Source organism: Pleurodeles waltl, chromosome 12, assembly GCF_031143425.1.
Source record: "Pleurodeles waltl isolate 20211129_DDA chromosome 12, aPleWal1.hap1.20221129, whole genome shotgun sequence".
Classification (NCBI taxonomy): domain Eukaryota; kingdom Metazoa; phylum Chordata; class Amphibia; order Caudata; family Salamandridae; genus Pleurodeles; species Pleurodeles waltl.
Genome location: NC_090451.1, coordinates 667,239,583 through 667,263,300, shown reverse-complemented (window position 1 = coordinate 667,263,300; position 23,718 = coordinate 667,239,583). Strand labels below are relative to the sequence as shown.

Here is a 23,718-nt window from a genome sequence, read left to right as displayed (position 1 = left end):
GGAAGAGTATTTCTATAGGTCACAGCGGGAAGCGGGTTATTTCTGACATAAAATCAAAGTGTAAATATGGGTCATCCACTCACAGCAAGGGCACTTGAAAGCGAGGTGTGTGTTCTACATTTGGCAGGCTGATTAGTTGGGGCCATAGGTAGATTCCAGGGAGTCGGGTAAGCCCTGCGGCGGAGCAGGAAGTGGGAATGCTCCACCGAGGGAAAGCAAAAGATCTTAGTGGCAGAACCCCAGAAAAAAAGGGATTAATACTCTTGCATTGAGCGCTTTCTGATCCTTTCACCTCTCTTCCTGTGCACAGCATTCTGAATTCTCCAAATCAAATCAAATCTTCTAACTCTAGGGTATTGTCACTTCAAACTCGGCAATCTCAGGTAACCTGCAGATTGTGTAAGCTCCGTGTGCTCAGAAAGCTGGATCTGGCCAAACAATTTCCCGTTGCAGCGTAGAGAGTTAAAACTCCACTCTTTGCAAAAACCCACTTGCAGGTCTTAGATTTAGGGCTTGAGAAGTAAATGAACCTTTCTGAGAAAGGCCACGCCAACAAGGAAGTGGTTAGTGACCAGGATTTCTTTAAGTGCTTAATGGATGCAGAAAACCAGCTTACCGTCAATGTGGATATTGGAATTATATCACACAGTAACCCCAAGAAACCACAAATCAATAAAAACAAATCTCCCTCTCTCCCAGGATGGACTCCCTCATGACATGTCATAACTGCTGTAAAAGCCATGGCAGAAGAACAAATTCTGATGAGTGTTCTTTCACCCCTTCACGTGGTGGCCAGTCTTCAGTGTTCCAAGAGAAAATGTGAGCGTGAAATAACCTATCATGCCAAGCTTCATAAGGCAATCGTGATATTTCTTGATCTGCAGTCTGGGAAATTCACAGCTACATTTTATGATCAGATTTAGTTCTTTTGTGGTTGATTTTGCGTGGTTAGTTTTTCCACTGAAATTACAGCATTAAGCTTTCCACATCTCTAGGCTCAGAGAGACACCAGGTCAATCAAAGCCTGTTATTTCAACCAAAGTTTATTCCCTAGCTGATTCCCTTGAATCCCTGGACCATCCCCTAATGCACCCTCCGATACAAAATGGGCAATTTTCAACCCAAGGTGGCAACAGACTCAAGCATTAGTGCACCAGGTGCAGGTTCATGTAAATACCTGGGTACTACTGGAGGGAACAACAGTGGACTGGAAAGCACCATGTATAACCAAAGACCATTACAGCAAAAAAATAAACTGGTGCACTTTACAGTGCACACAGTCATGGGGGCATGCACAGAGAGAGGCCACTGGAATGCGTAAAATTGTATTATGAGTCTCACTGTACACTGTCAGGGCCTGCTGAATTCACTCGCTAGTAACTACTGATGTTTGTTCACCATACTTGTGCAACGGGGTCTGGTAGAGATCACTGTCTGGAGACCGCTGTTGGTGTTCTCCAGTCTGATTCCATTCAGTTGGTCCTCGAGTGTACTTGGGCTCCATTTGTCTTCAGATCTGATGTTGTCCTTTAACTATATGTATCTGCTGGTCTCAGGTGTCTGATTCATAATCCTGGTGTGTCTGCTGGTCTTTGGCAGCACGACTGTGTTCACTAAAGTTGTTCTCTTGGCACGTGAAAGAGAATATTTGCCCACAGGGCCCCACTGTTAGTCACCCACACATATGCATGCCATGGGGGCTCAGTGTGGCGCCACCTTTTTATACCTGTACTCCTCATTTATCAGTGCTACAATCTACCAGCCAGGTGAACCTTGTGGTTGCCTCCAGATGTTCAAATGACCATTTCGGAAGAGGAGTTTTCAAGGGTTCTTTCTAGTTCCCATCGCTCTCAATCAAGCAGGATTTCCAACTCTGCAGTGCCCCAATTCCGAACATAGTCACCTCTATCTCTACTACGTCCCTCTCCCTCAAAGAGCAAATACATTAATACAGCATCTACTAAACTAATATTATCTAAAGCTTTCAGAAATGGGTCTGCACATTGAGTTAGGACCCATATGCTGCAATCGTTTTTGATCCTGGCATGAGCGAAGAAGTCTGACCGCTTGCGGTGTTGTTTTTCACTGCTTTTCAGATACAGAAACGTACACAAAGTGAACTTGTGGGTCTATCGGCAAACAATGGAATTCACCCTTTTTTAGTTGTCACATGATCATTTTTCCTTAGGTAAATTATTGTAGTAGAGCCCTCGTCTGTATTTCTGCACTATTAGATTTCCTTTTATTAGAGGCAGAAGTACACACTATGGAGCACTCAAGCCTACGCCATCGCTGTTTGAACTAATTGTTTGTTATGAACGTTTCTCAACACTCAGCAAATCTTTGACAAGTCATGCAGAAGAAATAAACATCTTACTCTGCAGCGTTGAGTGTCTTCGACTACGTTTCTAAATCCTATTTCGTGATAAGCAGCCTTATATTCAAGTCAAATTCGAAGAGACTTCTAATCCTGTATTTGTAAATCACTCTACGTTATTCTTGAATTGTAAGTCTATGCACGTAAATCAGGTTAATACATCCTGCCCTGTGATGCGTTACACATTTAATGTTGAAATGCATACTTCTGAAAGATATAAACTGCTAAGTTCAAACTATATTGTGCATTACAGTAAATCAAATGTTGAAAGCTTCTTTTGTATGTAAATCAATGGCTGGTGTATTACACTGTCTTGTGCCTACATCCCAGCCCCATTTATAAATTGATGTGCAGTGTCCTACAATGGCTTCTCTGTACATCACTTGTTACATTTTATGCTATTGTGTTTGCCAATCAACGCAGGGGCATTTTCGCAATATGTGAGGGCTTGCTTTGCCCCGTCTCAACATCATACTGAAAGGTTTTTTACACGGCATGATTGTAAATCTGTTTATGATGCCTTTTAATGGCATGTTTGTACAACAGATTGCCTGATCCATATATTTAGTTGTTTTTGCGTACCGATAATTAAACTCAGGCTCAGTACATGATTTGAGAAACAAAGAATCGGCCAAGATGTAAATTCACATTCGTTAATTACATTTTCAAAACATAGTTCTGTGGGGACTTCTGCTCTGACATGGTCTGCTCCCATCATGCCTCTGAGCTCAGAAATTAAAATCTTCAACTAACACATAATCAAACAATGGCTGATCCTTCTGCATACCAGCCGGCCTACCAAACTAAATTATGTAAGCATTATGCCTAATTCCTATTCAGATTTTGCACATGTGATGAGGACCGGCCTTCTCGTGCCCCCCCTTCCCCCCTCGACTCCACAGAATGGGGGCTAGCAAATGTGTGGTATGAAGAACAGAGACGCCTTACATACACACTACAAAGATCTATTCACAACATGGCCCTTTTACAAGTGGACTTCCAACGTTTACTTAAACACAGAATGTTGTTCTTGTTCCAAAAGCCAATCTTACAAATGGAAAGGTGGGGGGAGGGTGGGGGGGGGGGGTTACTTTATGGGAGAAGCCTGCATCACTCAAAAACATTAACGCACTTATTATGCTGAATACTAACGGTTACTGTGTCGGGAATAATGCATTTTTTTAAAACACATCTTTGGTGGGCAACAGAGGCAGATTAGCCTATTGGGAGATGTCACAACAAGCTGTAAAATCAATTGCTTGTGGTGATGGGGAGTCAGTGTATTGAGCAGAACGTCATTCTATCATAATATTGCACTAACTAATTTATATTAAATTACTGAGGCTTAATACACTCAAACACCTTACACAGACTAATACTGACAGCAGACGCGGGCAATTTCAATGTTATTTGCTATGAGAACCCCATCTTCAGATAGTTCGCTCTACCAGGAAACACAACTACGAACATTTCAAGAAATAGATCACAATCAAGTGGATGAGAAACAATATCAAAGTTTTCTTGCTGATCTTTTAACCAAAATTATTTGCTGAAATTGTGAATGTATTGACTAAAACACACACAGTCCGTGAACCAAAGCAAAGAAGCACGATTTTTACTTTTTAGGCTGGGGAAAAAAAAACAACCTCAGCTACATATCTTTAAACATCCATCTATAGGCTCATATTTTTATGGTCATGTAGGTGTTTATTATTCTCTGAACTTAATCACAATAAGTTAACTAAATGAAGTTTCATTATTTTATTAGAAAGTCAAATGATATTGTGTTTCAGCCTTCACAGCAATGGGGCTGGGCTGGCTTTCTTAATACAAACAATTCAGATTATTCAAATGTGCACATTAAATCCAAGGCTTCTGGAAGTCTGATCATGTTTTACGCCACATCTTAAAGATACTGATTGGCATGCTTTTAGTAGGCAGCCAGCAGGGAGAACATGGACACTTCTGATCCAAATTATGGTGTTTGAATTAAAAAAAAGCAAGCTTTGGCAAAGCCAGTAGTTCTCACCCTTATAGTGTGGATGCCATGCCGTTGGCTTTCCCAATCTTTAAAAGTACCGTTGAAAAAAAATATATATATCAAAATACTGAAGGAAAAGCAAACATATCTTATAGTAGCTCAAAATTGTACACTGAATTAAATGTTTGAAATATTTATAAATGACATGCCTTATTTTTCAAACACTATCACTTTGAACAACATTTAATATGAACAAGGAAGTGTCACAATGTAAAGGGAAATGCTTTCCAAAGTTTAATTTACTTTAGATCGGAATAAGCCATTTAGCTGCATATTGGAGCCAAGGCAGCAGATATATGGACCTCTAGGAGAAGTGCCATGCCTTTGTCACTAGATGAGTGAGTGCCGCAGAGGGTCCTTTCCCAGTATAATAAAAGCCGTTGTGTGCCAAAGCTTGTGCTTTTAAGTAATATATGGAATGTATGAGATAAAACAGAACAGGTAAAGCCAGCCCCTCTGCAATCTCAACACACATCACTGATGCTGTTCTTTTACGGACAGGCTGGGAGAGGTAAGGGGCAACACAGCAAGGGAGAGGATACTTGAAGGTTGAAGCAGTATATAGGGGAGGTAAGCTGAAAACACATGCACTCTCATGGAGTGCTGAACGAAAAAAAAAAAAAAAGTATTTACCCACTTGTGAGCAGGATATCAGTGAGCCAAATATAAAGAACATAAAGACGCTATGTTCCAGCGGAGGGGACCAATGAAAGAAGAGGAATGCAGGAAAACAAATAAGCATATTCTACCGTAATTTGATTCAGGTGAAGCAGTTATCATGGCATTCATTCACAGTGGTCTTGACAAGTGTAATACCATTTATTTTGGCTTACAGGACAAACTGCATTAACTGCTTCAAGTGGCCAAAAATGCCCATGCCGGTCTTCTGATAGAGACGAGGAGCCGAGATCACGTCTCCCTGATACTTTACACTGGCTACAGATCAGAAAGAGGAGTACATTTCAAAACTGTGGTCACTGTTCACTGTAAAATTCTCTCCTTCCCTGCTTTTCTGACTGCAAAGTTCCAGCATTACACCCCCATTCAATAGCTATGTTCCTGTGACAATACTGGGACTTTTGGGGACAGAGCTTTCTCGGTTGTCACAGTACAGTATTGAACTTGTCTCCCTTAAGATCTAGTCTCTCTCCATCAAATTTTCATTCTGTAAGAAACTTAAGACCTTGTTTTAACCTCCGTGTTGATTCTTTAGTTTTCTTCAATACACTTATGTTTTTATGGTGTACCCATTTATTTGTATTTTTAATTTTTCATCTCTTTTACCCGTTAAGTTTCTTAGACAGTACCAAGAATCCTTGGTGACCTTTCCAGTGACAAATAAAATCTAATATTTTAGTTTGCAGTTGATAGACTCTATACAGAAGGACACAATGTATCTAGGTTCCACCATAAACATGGACACTTTTGCCCCAAAATATAATGATTAATATGAAAAAAAACAAAAGTTTTATTAACACGGTCTTCATGTTAAACACACTGACGGATAAGCAAATGATGGAGAACCTGGGGTAAGAAGGGCGCAATCTTCATCTTGAATATTTTCACTTCTGCCCAAAACATCAATGATTAAACTAAAAACCAAACAGATTAGTGCCTAGAGCTGGTCCTCAATGCAAGCAAGGATGAATCCTCAATTTATACAAAAGGGAACAATACATACCAATGTCTACCACACATAAAGTGACAATATAAAAGCTGGCTTGTTGTGAGAAGGTGAACTTCCATAAGCCACCTAGGGTGGACGTTGCTTTAAAAGGAAAGCTACTGTTATTCAATAATTGAAAACGCAAGGGGCAGTAATTTTTATGCAACGGCGTCAGGGTCTGTATAAACGCTTGCGATACATGTCATCTATTGTGAGATATTGACTAATCTAGTCGGTCGGAAACACATAGTTAAGGACCCCAAGTGCACCGACTGCACCACCAGCCCTGGGTTAGGCTAATACACCTTCCATCATATGGCCTTTAAAATCGTTAAGCCCAATAAAAAACACAATTCAGGGCAGTGCAGCTTAAAAATAACATTTACATGACCAAAAAAAACTACAAGTGAGTCATGTTCCTTCAGAGTAATCAAGAGCCGGGAGGACTGGAGTTACTTTATGCCTATGTTTGTTTTGTCGCCTGTATTACAAAAAGCAATTTTTTTTTTTTTTCCATTAGCACTCATTTAACTCCCCAGGAGGTAATATCAGCTCCTCATTTTCTAATGAAGAAACACAGAAATGTAATCAGTGGTGGGTGTCCTGGAGGGAAGGAAGGCGTGCTGCACACGGCAGGGGCAGGCGGCGCTCAGAAAAAAGCAGTCTTATAATTAGCCTGGGGCTTTATTAACTCAGGAAATATTGTAGGAAATGGAGGGAGGCGGTCTGCGACAGGAGTGTGCAATCAAAGAATAGGGGGTACTTAAAGACATACTGCCAGGATGCACACGCTGGCGACTACAGTGTAAACTGGAATATTTATTACTTGGGTAATACTGAAGGAAACAACAGGCCATCAATTCAAGACAGAAGATGAGAGCATCTTGACAACAAATACAGTTTGAAAGGATGTGCATGTGGTTAGAGAACATAAGTTAGAGTATCATATTCAGATACAAAAAAAAAAAGAGTCTAGCAATATTACTCACTCCTCTCCCTAATCAAAGGCCAATCCTCATGGGGGTTGCTCGCTGATTAGAGAGGACAAAGTAAAGTATATTTTCACTTATATAACTAGGGCAGGAGAGGATTGGCTTACAAGTAGGGCACATGAGAGTATCACTATTAAAAAAGGAAATGACAGCCCCAAAACATAAGTACGTAACTGAAAGTAACATTAATTCATTTAAAAAAGGGCACTAAATTATGGGTTTGTGACTACAAAGTAGGAGCGAAAGTATCAGTACTGAAAGGTTACAGGGAATACAGTGCCAGTGACTGAAGAGGACAAGCGAGAGTACTTGGTACTCTATACGTGCCTATGATTGCAGAGTATCTTTACTACTGGAAACTGCAGGAAAAGAAGAATAAAAGAAAGAGTACCTTCTTCACTGATACTGGTGCTCGCAGCGTGCCCCTGGCTTTAAATGAGTATAAGATTTAAGGACAACTAGGCGTACCAAAGATCGCTTTGACAAGTTGCCTAGATCATTAAAATACTGCAGAAATTAGGGAAGAGTACCAGTAGAGCATTTGTGGTTCCATTACCAATCAAATACAGCATGAATTTGGGGGGGGCATGAAGAGAGAATACTGTAAATTCAAATCATTGGCTGAAATTTCATAACTGATTTTAATTTGCAGTGATAAAATTCGGGAAAAAAGGCTCTCTGAGCAATGATTTTGGAACTACGCCTAACCTGCTGTAAGTTACAATTACGCCAAGAGAAAGAGTGATCAATGAGGCAAACAATGCAATCTCAGTCACACCATTATAAATGACCTTAGTATTGTTTAAGTCCGGGGATACTAAAAGAATGTCAGAGAAACTCCAACAGCCAAGACCAGTTTCATAGAAAAACAAGCATTTGCCATGCAATGGGTCTCACGTTTGCTCGAGTTAGAGCTATTAGCACAGTAAATTCCTGACTGGACCTTTCATGGCACATAAATTAAATATAAAAAGTTAAATGGTTGCAATAAGCAAGCCAATTCAAAGCGCCATAGCCGCCGTGAGCGTGAAGGACAGACACAAAAAGAAAAATAGGTTCACTCGCAGTCAAACGTATCGGCAAATGTGCAATTATCCACGTCACAGGCTCGATAGCCAGGGCGGTAACAAAACTGTCCCAAGGAGGGACAAACGTAAAGCATTTACGAATGATAAAAGGATTTTTGAAAGGCAAGCCCATGAACTATTGATAGTGATGGGCGAGTGGTGGGCGCGGTTAAAAGCCCACAGATAGATTACAACAAGCTAGAGCGCTTGCACGCTCAACCTAAAAAGTGCATAATCTATGCATCATACTCTTACGTCTAGAAGATGCATAGTTGCGTGCATTTTGGTGCTTAAGAAAGTTTCAAAGAGAAAGTTCAGAAAAATTGTCATTTCAATCTATTTCTATTTACCCTAGACTTACATCTGTGGTTGATCCACAGTTGTACAATCCAGAGAATTGGGCAAGATGTGCAACTTATCAGAAATAAATGGGGTTTTCAGCACTCCTTGCACGCATGAAACGTACAATTAAAGTGTTTTTTTTTTAATTAAGTACAGTGCATTTTTGGTTTGAACCCTCGTGATTGTTCCAAACATTTGCAGGGATTGTGCTTTCTCAGAGAACCACCAGAGGCACCCCCTTGACTACATTTACAAAAATCTGTCCACTTGGTACAAAGGTTTACAATAAAGTTCAACTGCAACATAAAAGCTGGCTTCAGAATCAGCCTATCACCTTGTTGGCGAAGATTACACATTTTATGCACATTGGGCTCCCGACCACTAAGGATCTGTGAATCGATATTTCAGAATATAAATTATATCAGTGAAAAATATTCCAACAAATAGATCAAGGGAGTAAATCTGATTCTTGAAACAAGGAGAAATAAAATAATACGGATTTGTAAAATAGTAAAAAAAGGCCATAATCCTGGCTGCAATAAAGAATATCTCAACACAAAATACCAAATTTACACCTCGATAGAAGACCTTTACATATCTTAATCAAACTTTATGTACGGTGAATAAAAATCACATAAGTAACGTACATGAGGGGTACATTCCACTAGTTGAATACAGACATACGGAAAGCATAACACAGGCAAACAGATGTACAGGGCACACACTGGTACAACGTTCCTGGGTACACATTCTTTAGGATACAAGAACGTACACAGAGTATTGCACACACCCAACAGGTCCAAACCGGCCCAGTGGGCAGATTCTGTATGTCAGACATGAATGCAGTATGCAGATCCATACTTGTATGCAAGTTATTTACACAAGTAAAATGATGACTGTGTACATTCTACAGAGTATACAGAGATGACGCTTCTAACAGCTTGCACGAACTCATATCCTACATGCACTAAGTGACGCAGTAGGTGGAAATGTAGCCTATAAGCCAGAACACCCGACTCTGAAGTTAGGGAACCAAGTTCGGATCCGGTTTCTGGTCTGGTTTTCACAGAAAACACTATGGCCTGGAGGAAGATTTCGCCATATAAAACTGCAAGATAGCAGCTATGTAGGGAGCACACAACCTAATAAAGGATGTGCAGGTATACAGACGCCATGTTCTCATAAATTAAGGAGCATATAAGACCACAGATGTAGGGTTCACATTTTGAGGAGAAAACGGCATCACTGCACACAGTCTATAGACAGGGCAACTGGTATTATTTGATTCTGTGGCCGCAGAATTTTCTGCAAGAATATGAATTTGCTGCGTTTGCCACATAATCCACTAGTCGCTGCATAAATGATAGTTTTAGTCCTAAAAATACTGTTACTAGCTCACATGGAGCAAAAGTTACTAATACAGGGCAACATATGTCCCTACGCAGTGGAAGCCTGTTGCAAAAGTTGAGTGGTCATCTCTCAGTTGCTTATTGATGTATATGGTTCTTAAACTGGTAATAATGAGGTGAAACGTTGGGCAAACAATATAATATTTTAAAAAAAAAAAGAAAGAAAAAAAAAGAAAGAAAAAAAAATTGCCACATTATGCTGCAAAATTAGCATTTTCTTGAGTCATAATTTAGTCATCTCCTGCTGCAAAGTTCCAATGGCCCTGTAAAGAGGACATATAAACTCTCCGACTTAATGCACACACTCAACAGAAAGCATGAACTGCACACTAGCTGTACGTTATGTGGATTCCTTATGGACAGCGCAGCACACAACTGCGGGGGCAGGAATTTTACAAGGAAAGCAAAAGTATACAACACCTATTCTACAATGAAAACTGAGGCAGAAATGTAGTGCACATTCTGTAGAGAATACATCTTTTTTTTTCTAATTATTTATATTCTAGAATCGCACAGGAATGAAGGTCAAGTTCAATCTGTTACATATGGTTGTCTTCCAGAACAAAATAGTCTATCAGCAGCTCATTAACGTAATGAGAGCCTGAAATTATTCACCAGCATTATTGTGGGAAGTGCACGGACAGGCCGACATTACCTTTGGCATTAGGTCTGTGATGGCAGTGCACTACTGCTGATGCTCGAGTCAGCGGTCTCTGACATTAAGCATTACCTTCGATGGTCCCCAATGTCTTCCGGGTCTGGACTGCAGAGGTAGTAGTTGACCGTTTATCTCCGACGGACTATTACACCATACTAGATACTTCACCCAACTATCACCTTTAAGCGACCTGCCTCTACCCTAGCACACTACCACTCCTTGGTTCCCCAGCAGCAATGCTAGTACAATGAACTTTTTTTTTTTTGGGGGGGGGGGTGGAAATATTCCAGATCCCACCCTAGCAAGGCTAGCAATGGTGCAGGGTCCATGGTGTCACCTATCATGCTAGTTTATTGAAGATTTGTCTCCAGTATTGATCTGTCATTAGGCACTCCCATGCTAGACAGAAAAAAACAACCACATCTCTGGAGTGTTATATATTTGACACCGTGTGTTAGTTGTGTGCCCCCGGCTCTGCATGCACAACAGAGTAAACCCTATATAAAAATGTAAAATGCACTAGTTTGGTGTTTTGCCAACACGCTGTGTTTGTGAGCAGCAATAGATCCCTATGTCGTCTCTTACGTTTTGGCCTAAGTCCAAGGCCCATTTATCTCTCACCGTAGTCCGGCTGTCAGTTCTTTCCAGCTCCTCCTGTAGGTGAATTCTAGGCAAACAGATGCAATTCCATGTTTTCCATACAGATGAAGTAAACGCTATCTTAAGAGTGTGCATTTCATATAAGGTACATGCTTTCAAAAGGGTGAAACACACACGAAGGCGAGTCCAAATGAGGTTGGTGGGGTCTTATGTATGTGATTGGGCATCAACTGACAGCAGAATGCGCCCCTTTGCCCTTATGTGACCAGAACAGCATATTGTGAATTATTCAGGCACATTCTTTATATGGATAAAGAAATAAAAGTAAACCAAAGCTGAAAAATAACTCCTCTCTCAGGGACAATCTGCCCATAAACGTTAAGGAGTGAGATACTGTGTGTTCTGTGTGGATGAGGCGATCTGACCCTGCTAGTATAGAGTCCAGAACACAATGGGCCTCAAGCTTTAAAACGTAATCTCAAAATTTGAAGTGGGGTATAACCCTAGTGACCGCCATTTCTGAGTGCTTCGAATTTTAAAAGCTTACATATAACCGAGGACCGGTGAGGTAATGCATTTGCCTCGAGCTACACATGAGAAAGCACAAGTAGCCCTTCTGTCTGCTAGTTTGTCCTCAACTACGCGTCTGCCATTTTTGTAGATCTCCAACAAACCAACTCTCCCACTCAAAGCCATCTTACATCTCCTACACAAATTAATGTCTATTCCTGTAATCCACATCTCCCTTACAAGGCCACATCTTTAGCTCTAGGCCTCATACTCAGCACTAGTCTTCATCTACAGAACTACATGTCCTCAACACATATAAAGTAAGAGGCAAAACATCTATACTGGACTATAGCTCCCCGACTAGGTCATATATATGAAAATATAAACAAACATGTGCAAGGCACAGTATTGCCAGGCACTTCTGGGCTTCTATAACCACTTCCACTTCATTAGGCTACATCTGCTCCTCAGAAATGAATCTCCATTAATAGACCACATCTGCTCCTCTAGAACTGCATCTCCATTACTAGACCACATCTGCTCCTCTAGAACTGCATCTCCATTACTAGACCACATCTGCTCCTGTAAAAATAAATCTCCATTATCAGACTGCATTTGCTCCTCTAGAAACGAATCTCCATTACTAGACTACATCTTCTCCTATAGAACTGCATCTACATTACCGGTCTACATCTGCTCCTCTAGAAACTAATCTCCAGTACCAGGCTACAGTTGCTCCTGTGGAACCGAATCTCTATTACTAGACCACAATTGCTCCTCGAGAAACTAATCTCCATTACTAGACTACATCTGCTCCTCTAGACCGGCACCCTCATTGCTAATCTACATCTGCTGCACTGTAGCATATCTTCAGCACTTGACCAATATTTAGTCCCCTAGATAGCACCGCCTTTCCAGGATTAGATCTCCTTTTCATAACAGATCCCAGCACACAACATCTGCTCTGCAAGAGTACGTTTTGGTGCACATGAACCCTGTGAGAGGATGCTAGAGGGTGGGTGTAATAGGATATTAATCATGGGGAAGTGCTAGAGACCCATTTTATAGATAAGGTGTACACTTCTCCATAAGCGCAGTTTCTCTTTAAAAGGACACTCTATATGGAAACTGCCCAAAGTCCCTAATGTAAGAAAGCAAATGCAGTTCCTATGGTAAATAATTTTAAGCCACACAGTATTAATTTTTAGAGTAAAATAATTCATGCAGGGCACAAAACTCTCAGCGTGTAAATTCAAGGACCAGGATCGCAAGGCCAGAGTTTCCCAGATCCATGTGTAAGAGGCTCAGTCCATTCGGATGATTTGTAGCACTGCTTTAACTGGATCAACGTGCCTAAAAAGGCACGATGCAAAGGAAAAAACCCTGGACTTGATTAGACCCTGGAACAGGTAAATTGGAGAGTTCTGCAAGACAGCCATAGCCTGTGTCAGGAGCGTGCCAAGGATTTCCCAAGTTCCCCATACACATTTCCATCAACTCTCCCCAGTGTGTGGCCGTGTCACTTTTTTTCAATAAAGTAAACCCTTCTAAAAACCAACATGGTTCCACAGACGTTCACTGAATCGCCCAGTTTGCAAACTGCAGCAGCCAAATTTGTATTGTCCCTATGTGCCATTTCCATGTTTTCTGTATGTGCAACATCTGTATTTTTTATGTGTTCTGTGACTGATGAGTGACAATGCGAATGACGCTGTCAAAGGTACAGCAAAGCAGTTATTTCCATGTAATTAGATGAATATCCGAATCTGGTTATTACGCAGCAACGTTATGGTATTGAAACAGTCCTAAAACAGCTTAGAATGCAAAGCGTTTTTGGCTGAAAAGCTGAGTGGCTCAGCGGGTGTCATGGTCAAAAGTATATGATTTTAGAGCCCTGAGCAGTAACATCTCGGACTTTACTCCCTATTGAGCATGTCTCCTAAACCGACACAGGGAATAGGCTCTAGGTTGTGATTTCACTCTGTATTGTGCCATCTGTGAGCATATCAAAGGAAGCAGCCTTTTTTCCAACTGTGATCTCATCGTGTTACACAGTACGTCTGTCTGTTCAAAGAAGCAGTCTCTCGTAGTGCAGTGTTCTCAGCTTGTATTGTGTAGTCTCCGAGCCTGTCCTTAGAAACAGTCTCTTCACGAGTTATGATGTCACTCTATATTGTGCAGAGTCCTCATTAAATGTGACCTCACACTACATAATGCGTTTTCTTAGACTGCAAAGGAGCCTCTTACTTGGTCTTGAGGGCCACCAACACCCTGCGATCTCACTTGTGCAGCCTCAATCAATTCTGGAAAGCACTCATTCATTTGCAAAAAAAACCTCAGGCTATGTCAAAGTGTCTTGCGGTCTGTCCGGGCAACAGTCCTCATGGGGAAAAATATCACCTTGATGTCTGATCTTGCCTAAAGTTGTGCTATTTCCTACACTGTCCCGGAGAGAAGCCCCTCTTTGTAATTTCACTTGAACTCAGTCTGTTTCATCTTTATGGGAAGCAACCTTTCCTTAAGTTGAATGTAAACGAAGGCTTTATGAAGCTGTGTATGTGCTGTTCTTGGCAGAAATAATTGGGCAATATATCAAGGTGAGATAAAAAAAAATAGCTTCTTACAGAATGTCTTCTATTACAAATTGATGCTTGCGGGCCTTGGTTTATACTTTTGTGTTGCCCGAAGCCTTTGCAGGCTACGCTGAGAGGGTGAAGAAAACAGAAGGAACCGATGTGAATATTATGAAGGGGGGGGTGGGGGGAGAATTCCAACTAAGACATGTACATTACTCCATGGATACATATTCTAAAATTGGAATTGTTTACATATAAGACTCCCGAGGCTGTGGGATTTCGAGCTTAAGAAGTGGAAGCGTGTAAATCACACTCTAGGCATAAGTGGCGTAACGGTTCCTGTATGACATTCAACCAAGCATTAGGAATTTGTAGGCTTAGGTCTCTCACATAGCTGCATCAGCCCCTAAAAACATGTGGATGGGTAAGGTAAGGCCCTGTCCCTCGAAACAGCCCACAAAACTAGGTGTTTATGTGGAGCTATTGATGCCTGTACCCCAACACGACCTGTGTGTACATACTGAGATGATTCCCATCCCTACTCAATCCAATGAGCATATTATGAAGCATTACGAGCAGCTTACACTGCCACAAGTGAATATGTCGTTTATAAGTTCTGGCCCAATACTGGATCTCAACAGGAGCTGTGTGTGCAGAATGAGGCCAGTCACAGCCCCACACAATCCACTGTATTAACATGTGAAGTTCTGAACCAACCTCACACAGCAAGATGACTTTGTAGTGCATAAGGCCCATCTCACCCCAAAGTGAGTGTGTTCCCCCGCTGAAGCAGTCCCAGCCATGCACCATCCATGATGCGTTAAGTCTGAAATGGTGCACCCAGTTTGCACCAAAAGGTGTTTTTTTTGCTAGTCAGGACCTACTCCCTACCAAAAACTGTATGTACATCTGAAGCCTGAACTACCCCCTGCACCAGCCCCAATCTATTTACAGTCCGAAGACCTGAACCCAGGTCACACTACTAGGTGCCACTGTGATTACCAATTTCAGTCCTAGTTTTGCACCCAAACACTGGTCTGTGTGTGCAGGCCGATGGCATTCTCAGTCCTTCACTAGAGCTGTATTATAAGGTTGACATCTTCCTTACCTCCGTGAATCAGTTGCTTTAACTGCAGAGTTCTTTCTTACTGGCCACATTATGCCTGTGATCGACAGTCTCAAAACTCCATGTCTGAGCACAAGATACAGCTTAACACAAGCCTGCATAGTGAGTTGATCCAGGAATTGGGATACAGCAGCAGTCTTTCCATGGCATAAAGGTGGATCTCATGGAGGTACTCACTGATCTGACAGAGGGGGGTCTTTACTGTCCATCATAGCTCCGAGCTGCAGCTGACAAACATATGCTATTCTCTGGTGAGAGGGTCTGGCACTGCTTGCCGAGAGGGGAATTCTCTACACACTAAGACATTGCTATATCCTGTAGGGTGACCAGGCATCCTGGATTTCACCAGCTGTTGCACCAGATTTCGGGAAGTTTAACTCGTGTACCGGTTTTTAGACAAGGTCGACTGAAAACTGTGGGAGGTGCCTTTTTATATTTTCCAAAGCAGGGCTAGTGAGCACCTGTGATAAGAAAGCAATTTAATTAAAGGCATAATAGAGGCTTAAAATGGTTTAATTTCATTTATGTTCTTACTGCCTCCTTTGTAAGTCCAAGTTGATTAGCGCTGTCATTCTGAGCACTCGGTTTAAGTAAAATTGTAGTTCTTCTTTCTATTTTTGTGCAATGTCCCGGTTTTTGGCTTTAAAATTCTGGTAACCCTAACATCCTGTCAACTGATTTGTGACACCATACTGGAATTCTGAACAAAAGCGTTATCAGCAGGAGTCACTGAAAAGTGTGACATATTTCAGACTAAAAGGGGTGTGAAAATTACATTAAACTGGGTTAGCCAAACCTGTGACACGTGGCACATAATAACAGGCACACCTGCATCTCGCACCAGCACCACCCTCGGCCTCAAACTTGTGACCGCGGTCTCGTCGTATTTCCAAAGCTCTCCTCGCTAGACGCTCAAACAACTATAAGGGCTTAACAAAGTACATGCTCCCATAACGTGTAACAGCCGAATAAGTCAACGATAAAAGAAAACTTTAACAAAATAGGATTTAATATTATTTAGGGCAACACTCCCTTCACACCTTGACAATAACGTCACCCCCAGCGTTGCGTCGGCCCACGCTCAGTCCTTCTTCCCCCGATTGGCTGGTAACTCTGCGTTTACGTCACGCTAGCGCGACGTGCTTGTGACGTAACCGGCAGTCTACGCGCTTGCGGAAAAGAGGCGGGAAGTGGCGAGGCGGCGCGTGCTTTGCCCTGACGCGATCCCCGGTCCTTTCTGTCACGCGAAACGACGCGTTCACGTTGAACCCTCGAGCGGCGAACGAGGGCGGAGACGGCGACTTACGCGAGAGATGCACAGCAGGTGAAGGAAATTAGTGTAACACGTTTAAAAAAAACATGGAGTGACAACAGCAGGGCGGTGTTGAGGGTGGTGTGAAACCCGCGTTCAGCAGATACTGTGCATTGTTGTAGATCATATACGCATTAATAGGATACCACCTTCATAATTTATATACACAAAAGACTCATTGGTATAAGTAGGCCAAACCTAGATTGGCACCCTCAAAGTGGCACAGCCTTTTGTGTGCCTAGAGCAGCCGGGATGTCAAAGGCCAGGAAGCTTGTGCACAGAGGATGCTTCGCACTGTTGACATTTCGAGCAACGGCACACAACAGGCTATTACAATTTCCAGTCCTGGCAATGCATCCTGGACGTTGTCGACCTGCTTTTGATACCATTAAACACATATTTAGAAAAACGCACCGTAAAACTTTATAGGGTAAACGTTCAAGAGTAAAGGTGGTGTCTGCAATGACCGTGCAGGAAGTTGGTCTATGTGCAGAATGCACTCTTATGTAATACTGTGTGCTCTCGATTTCTAGATGTTGCAACGGAGCATGAAAGTTCTGAAGTGAATATTGAGTAAGCAGTTTCTCCAGTCCAGGATTTTATTCTGCCTGCTGGTACTTTCAGTCTTAAATTCATAATAGTACAACACTGGCTGTGAGTGAAAAACAAAAAACATGAACTGGTGAGTAGCTTTCTCATGAAAATATGAAACGTGAGGGTACCTGGTTTGTGGAGGAGGGATGGAGTTGTTATGTTACGTCCTGGCTCATACAATGTGTTGTCTACTTTTCTTTGGGCATTATTGAAGTGCTGGAACCGTTTTCAGATTTGGGATGCCAAAGTGATAATTTTTTTGAAACCACAATGCTACCCAGCAGTCCTAGCTTCCAAGTGTATTGGCTAATGGGGCCACACGATGCCTGAACTTCTCTTCTGTAGGAAAACGCAAAATGAGCCAGGGGCCTGTATCTTAAGAAATCCATCCTTTTTAGGTTAGTGTTGAGGACAATTTTGTTCCTCTGATACCTTCATGTTAACAATAACCGATTTCTTATGTAGCACTTTATTAAATGCGCTTTAAAGCACTGCAATAAAAGATGCTCATCAACTCAATGGTACCGTTTTATAAACCTTGGAAAGATGCATGGCTTGAGTGGACCAGTCAGCATTTGAACCACTAACACTCAGTTTTTACCTAGATTTCGCTAGTGAATTAATTCATTTCATTGAGCTATCCTACTAGCTCCTGTCTGTGACAGAATCCTGGGTACCCTGGCATGAAGGTACTCAAATTTGGAGGGTGCTGAAATGTCATACTAATACGAAAAATGTGTAACATCCATTTCTTAATTATATATCACAGCCTGATTCTGAGTTGTGCTCTCCAGGGGAAAAAAATTCAGGTAAATTGGGAAGTAGTCGACAGTGAACAAGAGAAGTTTTATCTATTGCTGGCCCTGCTTGGTGAATGCTGTTCAAATTGTTGGTAAAGAACAGCTCTCAAGTTCGCCTATGTAAGATGTGCATAAACCATTTTTTGTATGCTGGCACTTGTAGTTCATTTACTATGAGAGCAGCAAACATCAGACTGGTCTTGAAAATTGCCCAGTGTGAGGTCTCTAGCCTATATGTAAAGCAGAGGATGCAAGCAGAGGCCAGACAAAGGAATTTGTGAACTAAGGTACACACCACCTAACATGCAATTAGAAGAGAAAAGGATACCATACATTTTTTAGGTTGAGTGTGCTTTGACCTGTTTTAAGTAATGTGGGCTTTTAACCACGCCCATCACTTTCACTTGTTCATGGGCTTGCCTTTAAAAAAAAAAATCACTTGATGTAATTGGTAAATACTTTACGTTTGTCTAGCCTTGAAGTTTGTCATGCCTTGCAGACTGCCCCTTTACATGGATTATTGCACGACTGCCGATATTCATTGTGGGCAAACTATTTTTTTTTCTCTCTCCTTCAAGCTGCATGGCGGCCATGGGTCTCAGTGCGAGCAGGCACAACAGTATGAAGTCGATTGGCGGTATTGGGTCACTGGTCACATTGTACACAGTTACCTAATCAGAGTCATTTCTTGTGGCTCCCCCCTTAAAATACTTGGAATTGGTAAAGGCTTTACATAAAACACAAAGCACAGCGGGAGAGCCGATACTACAGTAGTCACTGCACTGCACTTGCGAAAACGCAACCCATAATGCTTTGCAAGCATTCTTTTTCAAAACATTTTTGCCCATAACTCAGCCTGGGGTGGTCCTAGGACAATGGGGCTACCACCAAAACATCCAGCACAACACTCTTTCTGTCTAGATTATCCCCCGGTCCCCCCCCTAGGTTAGTGGGGACCCCAAAATATTAGCACCTCCCCCCATTTAGTATCTTTTTAAGCACTCTAATGGGTAGAATTTCTATTTCACAGATGGGGATAGCTTGTGTGTTAAGGGCCTGGTTTGTAATATCACTGTTATAGGCCTGCTATCCCTGATTATATGTAATGCACTATGCCCTCTAGGGGCTAAATATATGGTTACTCTGCATTATTTATTGTCATGTTTTTTTGTGGTTATGCCCTCTACGGGCTAACTATATAAATACATAACCATGTTTCTTACAAATGTTATTTTCACTGTGGTGTCGTCCAGGGGGCTGTTGTAAGCATTACAGTCATGTCAACGTATCAAAATATTTGTGGCACGGAAACTTGCCCTATATTGCTTTGCATTACTTTTACAAAACATTATTTTTGCTCATAACTCAGACTGTGGTGACCCTAGGGCAATGGGACCACCTTCAAAACATTGACCCAATATGCTATTTCTGTCTACATATATGGGTCCCCACACTATGTTAGTGGGGACTCCAAAATAATAAACCCTCCCGCCATTCAATGTCTTCTAACCTTTCTCTTGGCCAAAACTTTTGTTTTACAGCTTGGACAAGTTTTGTTTGAAAGGCCTTGTTCATAATATTACAGTAGGCCTGCTAGCCCTAAAACGCCTTCTAGAGGCCAAATATATGGTTACACTGCATCATTTTTTCCTGTATTTTTTCATGGGTTTGTGCGTTTTGGAGGCTAACAATAAGGTTATGCGACCAGGTTTCTTATAAATGTTATTTTTGTTATGGTGCCCCCCTAGGGGCCGTTTTGAGCATTACAGTCTAATGCCAAAAGTTTATTTCTGATAAAGGTTTAAATGATAGTTTTGTTTTAATAATCTCTCCTTATACAATTATGACCATAATTCAGGCCAACTTAACATCCTTATTACACTAGGACTGTTTGAACACTCTTGATATGTTTGGGTGACCCTTCTAGTTTATTTCTCCTCTGTGGCCGTCTTGTAGTGTTTTGGGGGTGGGGGGGAATTGTGTTAGTCAGCCAGCAACTCTGATGGTGAAAATGGTATTCTACTGGAATTCACATGGCAGATTTAAATTATGATGCTAAAAGGCAAAATGTTCATTTTTTTCGTCAGATAGAGGAAGTAGGTAAATGAAAATGCTTTAGTTATATGCAGGTCCACTGGAATTATGTGGCAGGAAAAGATGAAATTATGAGGCAGGGTTGACCAATTTATGTGGCAAGAAAAGTCCAGTTATAAATTTAAAATACCAATAGCTCGAACTCAAGCAAATGGGGGACCTATTGCATTGCAAATACTTATTTTTAAGAATTTGCAGACTTTATTGTAGGGTTAAAAAAAACTTGCCAATCTCCATGGCTATTGGCTGAACTACTGTAAGCTTCTTGGGCCTGTGTTAAGCCTCCTATAGGGTCCGTAGGCCTGGTCTCAGATTCACATAATTTGAGGAATAACCAGCATAGGCAGATGAAGCTTGCTGCTCTTAATGATGCCCATCACTTGAAGCTCATCCTGGTTTTGTAGCCCCTAGCCAGGATTTGCGGATCTCAGTGGCTGGGACAGAAGCTGCGAATCACACTGCACTGAGCAATTTATTTATTACTTATTCATGGCGATAAAGGTCCCTTTGTGTCACCCACTTGGACCTTGGATTTAGGGTCCACTCACCATGCCCATTTATGTGCCCTTCAATTTTTTCCAGCTTGTGAAACTGGATTTACAGAGCTCTGTAAACTAAAGGTCCAGATATAGCTGCAATTTACACCTTTCATACCCATCAAAAAGTTTTTTTTGTTATCTGCCAGTATCTCGAAAACTGACCGGATTTTCACCAAAAGCAAAGCAGCTCCTTAAGTAAATTTCTACTTTCACACTAGTATTTTTATCTGTATAGGAGAGCAAATAATTCTATGACAATTAAAATTGAAAAGAAAATACTCATTGGATCTTGCCTGACAATACACCCACAAATACTATGTTTTTTGCACAGTCTTTATGGACCAGTGCAAATCTTGACATTGAGAACCTAAAGTGGATGAACTTTTTTGTGAAAAGTTTCTTTCAGATTTGGAAGGCTCAAAGTAATTCATCATTAACAGCTCAGCTGTACCGTTATCAGGGCGACTAGATTATGCGCTAAGGTTATCTAAATTATGCAGCAAAGGGGAAAAATTATACAGCACATTCTCTGGCAGTATGATTTTCATCTGTTTGAGCCACAAACAACATTATTGTGTAATCTGTGGTAAATCGCAGTTGTGTCAAATCCATAATTATGTGGTAAGTGTTGCAACCACAAAGTCGTATACATTTACTGTCCTCACCATTTTCCAAAATTCATGAACAATTCTTTTTTTCCACAAAAACATAAATCCAAACATTATGATTCCAACCATGCTTCTGTCAGCTGCACTTTGAAGGAAACAGATTTTTCAATCTAACTACACCAAAATAAATATGTAATATAAAAACTACATAACTGGTTACAAGTAATATGGTCCTACATTGGCATCTCAGGATTTTTGCGACATTTAAAAACCACTTTGGGCCCGATTACAACTTTGGAGGAGGTGTTAATCCGTCCCAAAAGTGACGGTAAAGTAACGGATATACCACCAACCGTATTACGAGTCCATTATATCCTATTGAACTCGTAATACGGCTGGTGGTATATCCGTCACATTTGGGACGGATTAACACCTCCTCCAAAGTTGTAATCAGGCCCTTTGTGTTCAACCTCGAGGCTTATGATTTGACCAGATCCCCTCAAGGGCAACATTGGACCATATTATAGTTACCTTGTGAATCATCTATCTCAGTCCCATTATATCACTCACATTGACAGCATGTCAGTGAAAATAATTGTGATCTAATAAATGCACATTAGGTCACAATTATATGCAGTGCAAATTCTATGTTATCACAGTACACCAACAAACAGAGATAGAAGAAATTGAATACTGCCTCACAGTCAGAATTTTAGATGGACTTTGTACATAAAAACAACCTTGCTAATAGTTATATGGACTCCAGTGTGATTGTGCATCACTATACCCGTTTAACCCATTCCACACTAGGGTACGCCTTATATGCTGAAAAGCACAATACAATCCTTTATATTTTTGTAGAGAAAAGGGATGGGCCTCACGACTAGGGCTACTGGAGTTATGTGGCATGGTAGGGCTAAATTCAGTGTCCGGACCGGAGGTTTTGCATCCGATTTTCCTTCTGTATTTTTTGTTAAAGCCATTCAGCAGCAGCCAATCAAAATAAACTTTGTGAAATACATTTTAAATAAACCTTTGTATGACAGTACGTCTTGTGCACCGATCATAATATATGAATGGTGTTTTCACCATATTTACGTCCTCTTTTTTGCTGCTTACCACGAGATAAGAAGTATTTTCTTTAGTTCTTTACTCATACCTTTTGTGTTTGATTTGTTCCTAATATTGTGGAGTTTGTTTCTGCAGTATGATTTGTTCCTAATACTGTAGCACTTATTCTGGCCGCACTATAACTGGCACCCGACGGGGGTGCCTGGAGGCTGGGAGGCAGCGTGCTGCAGCACAGACAGTGCTCCGGTCCCATTTCGATCTTGCAGACCCACCCAGCTCTTGCGCATCTGGTCTCCCCACAGATATCGGGTGATCGGGTACACGCGTGGCTCTGCATGAGCGAGCTCACCACCTGCTTCAGTGCACGTGGTGGCGTGAAATCACCTCCCCTATGCCCACACACCATGGAAAGTTTGTTTGGCCATACATGTTCTCCTGAGGGGCTTGAGACTTCACCTAACCCAGGCTTTGTCCCCTCACAGACTATTTGCGCTCTCAACGGCCATCAAAGCTCCCCCCCCCCCCAACTTCAAGCCTACCAGGGCCTTTTCACTGCTGCTCCAAAACAGCTAACTATTGCCTCTCACTTACTAGTTATTCCTTATGGCTGAGCGCCAAGGGCCTCATGATCTAAAGGAGTACCTCAGACTGGTGGATGGCATTGTGAAAGCCTTAGACGGTTCTGTGACCCAGTGCGTCAATAGGGCCTTAGCTAAGGTTCTCCATCCTCTCTCCCGCCACCTTAAGTTATATGGCATGTCCATGTCGCCCTACCCTGCCACCCCACCCCAACCCATCAGGGCACATTGCACCTTATGGGTGACATCTTGCTCCACATGGCGACAATGGCCCGCACGTCACAATCCCCACCCCAGGACCACAACTACGCTGTCACTCCCTCTACTAGCAGCTCTGCCCAACTGTCCCCATCTGACACTGATTGTTATCAGTCATCCCCCCCGATTCGGATGATACTATCTTCCTCAGAACCAGACCCCTTCTGAGGCCTTCTATTCCCCATCTGACCCAATCAACCCCTGGTCTTTGATCCTGACGCAATCATACATTCTCCCCCCCCCCCCAACCGTACGAACCCCCAATCCATACTATTCACCCAGAGTTATTCCTCCAAAGCCCAAGCAACATTCTATCCTGCCCAGACTTAAGGAGGTTGCTACCGCTACAGGAGAGGTTCCTACCGCTCACAGGGCAACTACGACACCGGAGGAACTTCCCATGGGAAGGCGGATTCACCCTTCCTCTGTTGCCTGGTGGGGGCAGGACCCAATACTTTCTCTCCAACTGGATTTCTCTGACTGCTGACCCCTGGGTCATA

At 41.9% G+C, this 23,718-nt stretch overlaps 1 protein-coding gene and 1 long non-coding RNA gene across 8 annotated transcripts in view; one reads left to right on the top strand and one right to left on the bottom strand.

Moving 5' to 3' along the window:
* SEMA6C (semaphorin 6C) overlaps nucleotides 1-23,718 on the bottom strand; it is a 269,991-nt gene that overhangs the window by 123,112 nt on the left and 123,161 nt on the right. The window lies entirely within an intron of this gene.
* LOC138268645 (uncharacterized) overlaps nucleotides 1-23,718 on the top strand; it is a 210,069-nt gene that overhangs the window by 183,152 nt on the left and 3,199 nt on the right. Inside the window, exon 4 of one of the 3 annotated variants that reach the window (XR_011200044.1) lies at nucleotides 17,210-17,358. The exons of the other annotated variants lie outside the window; for them this stretch is intronic. This is a non-coding gene — a long non-coding RNA (uncharacterized lncRNA). The remainder of the gene's footprint in view (nucleotides 1-17,209; nucleotides 17,359-23,718) is intronic. 3 annotated transcript variants of the gene reach the window in all.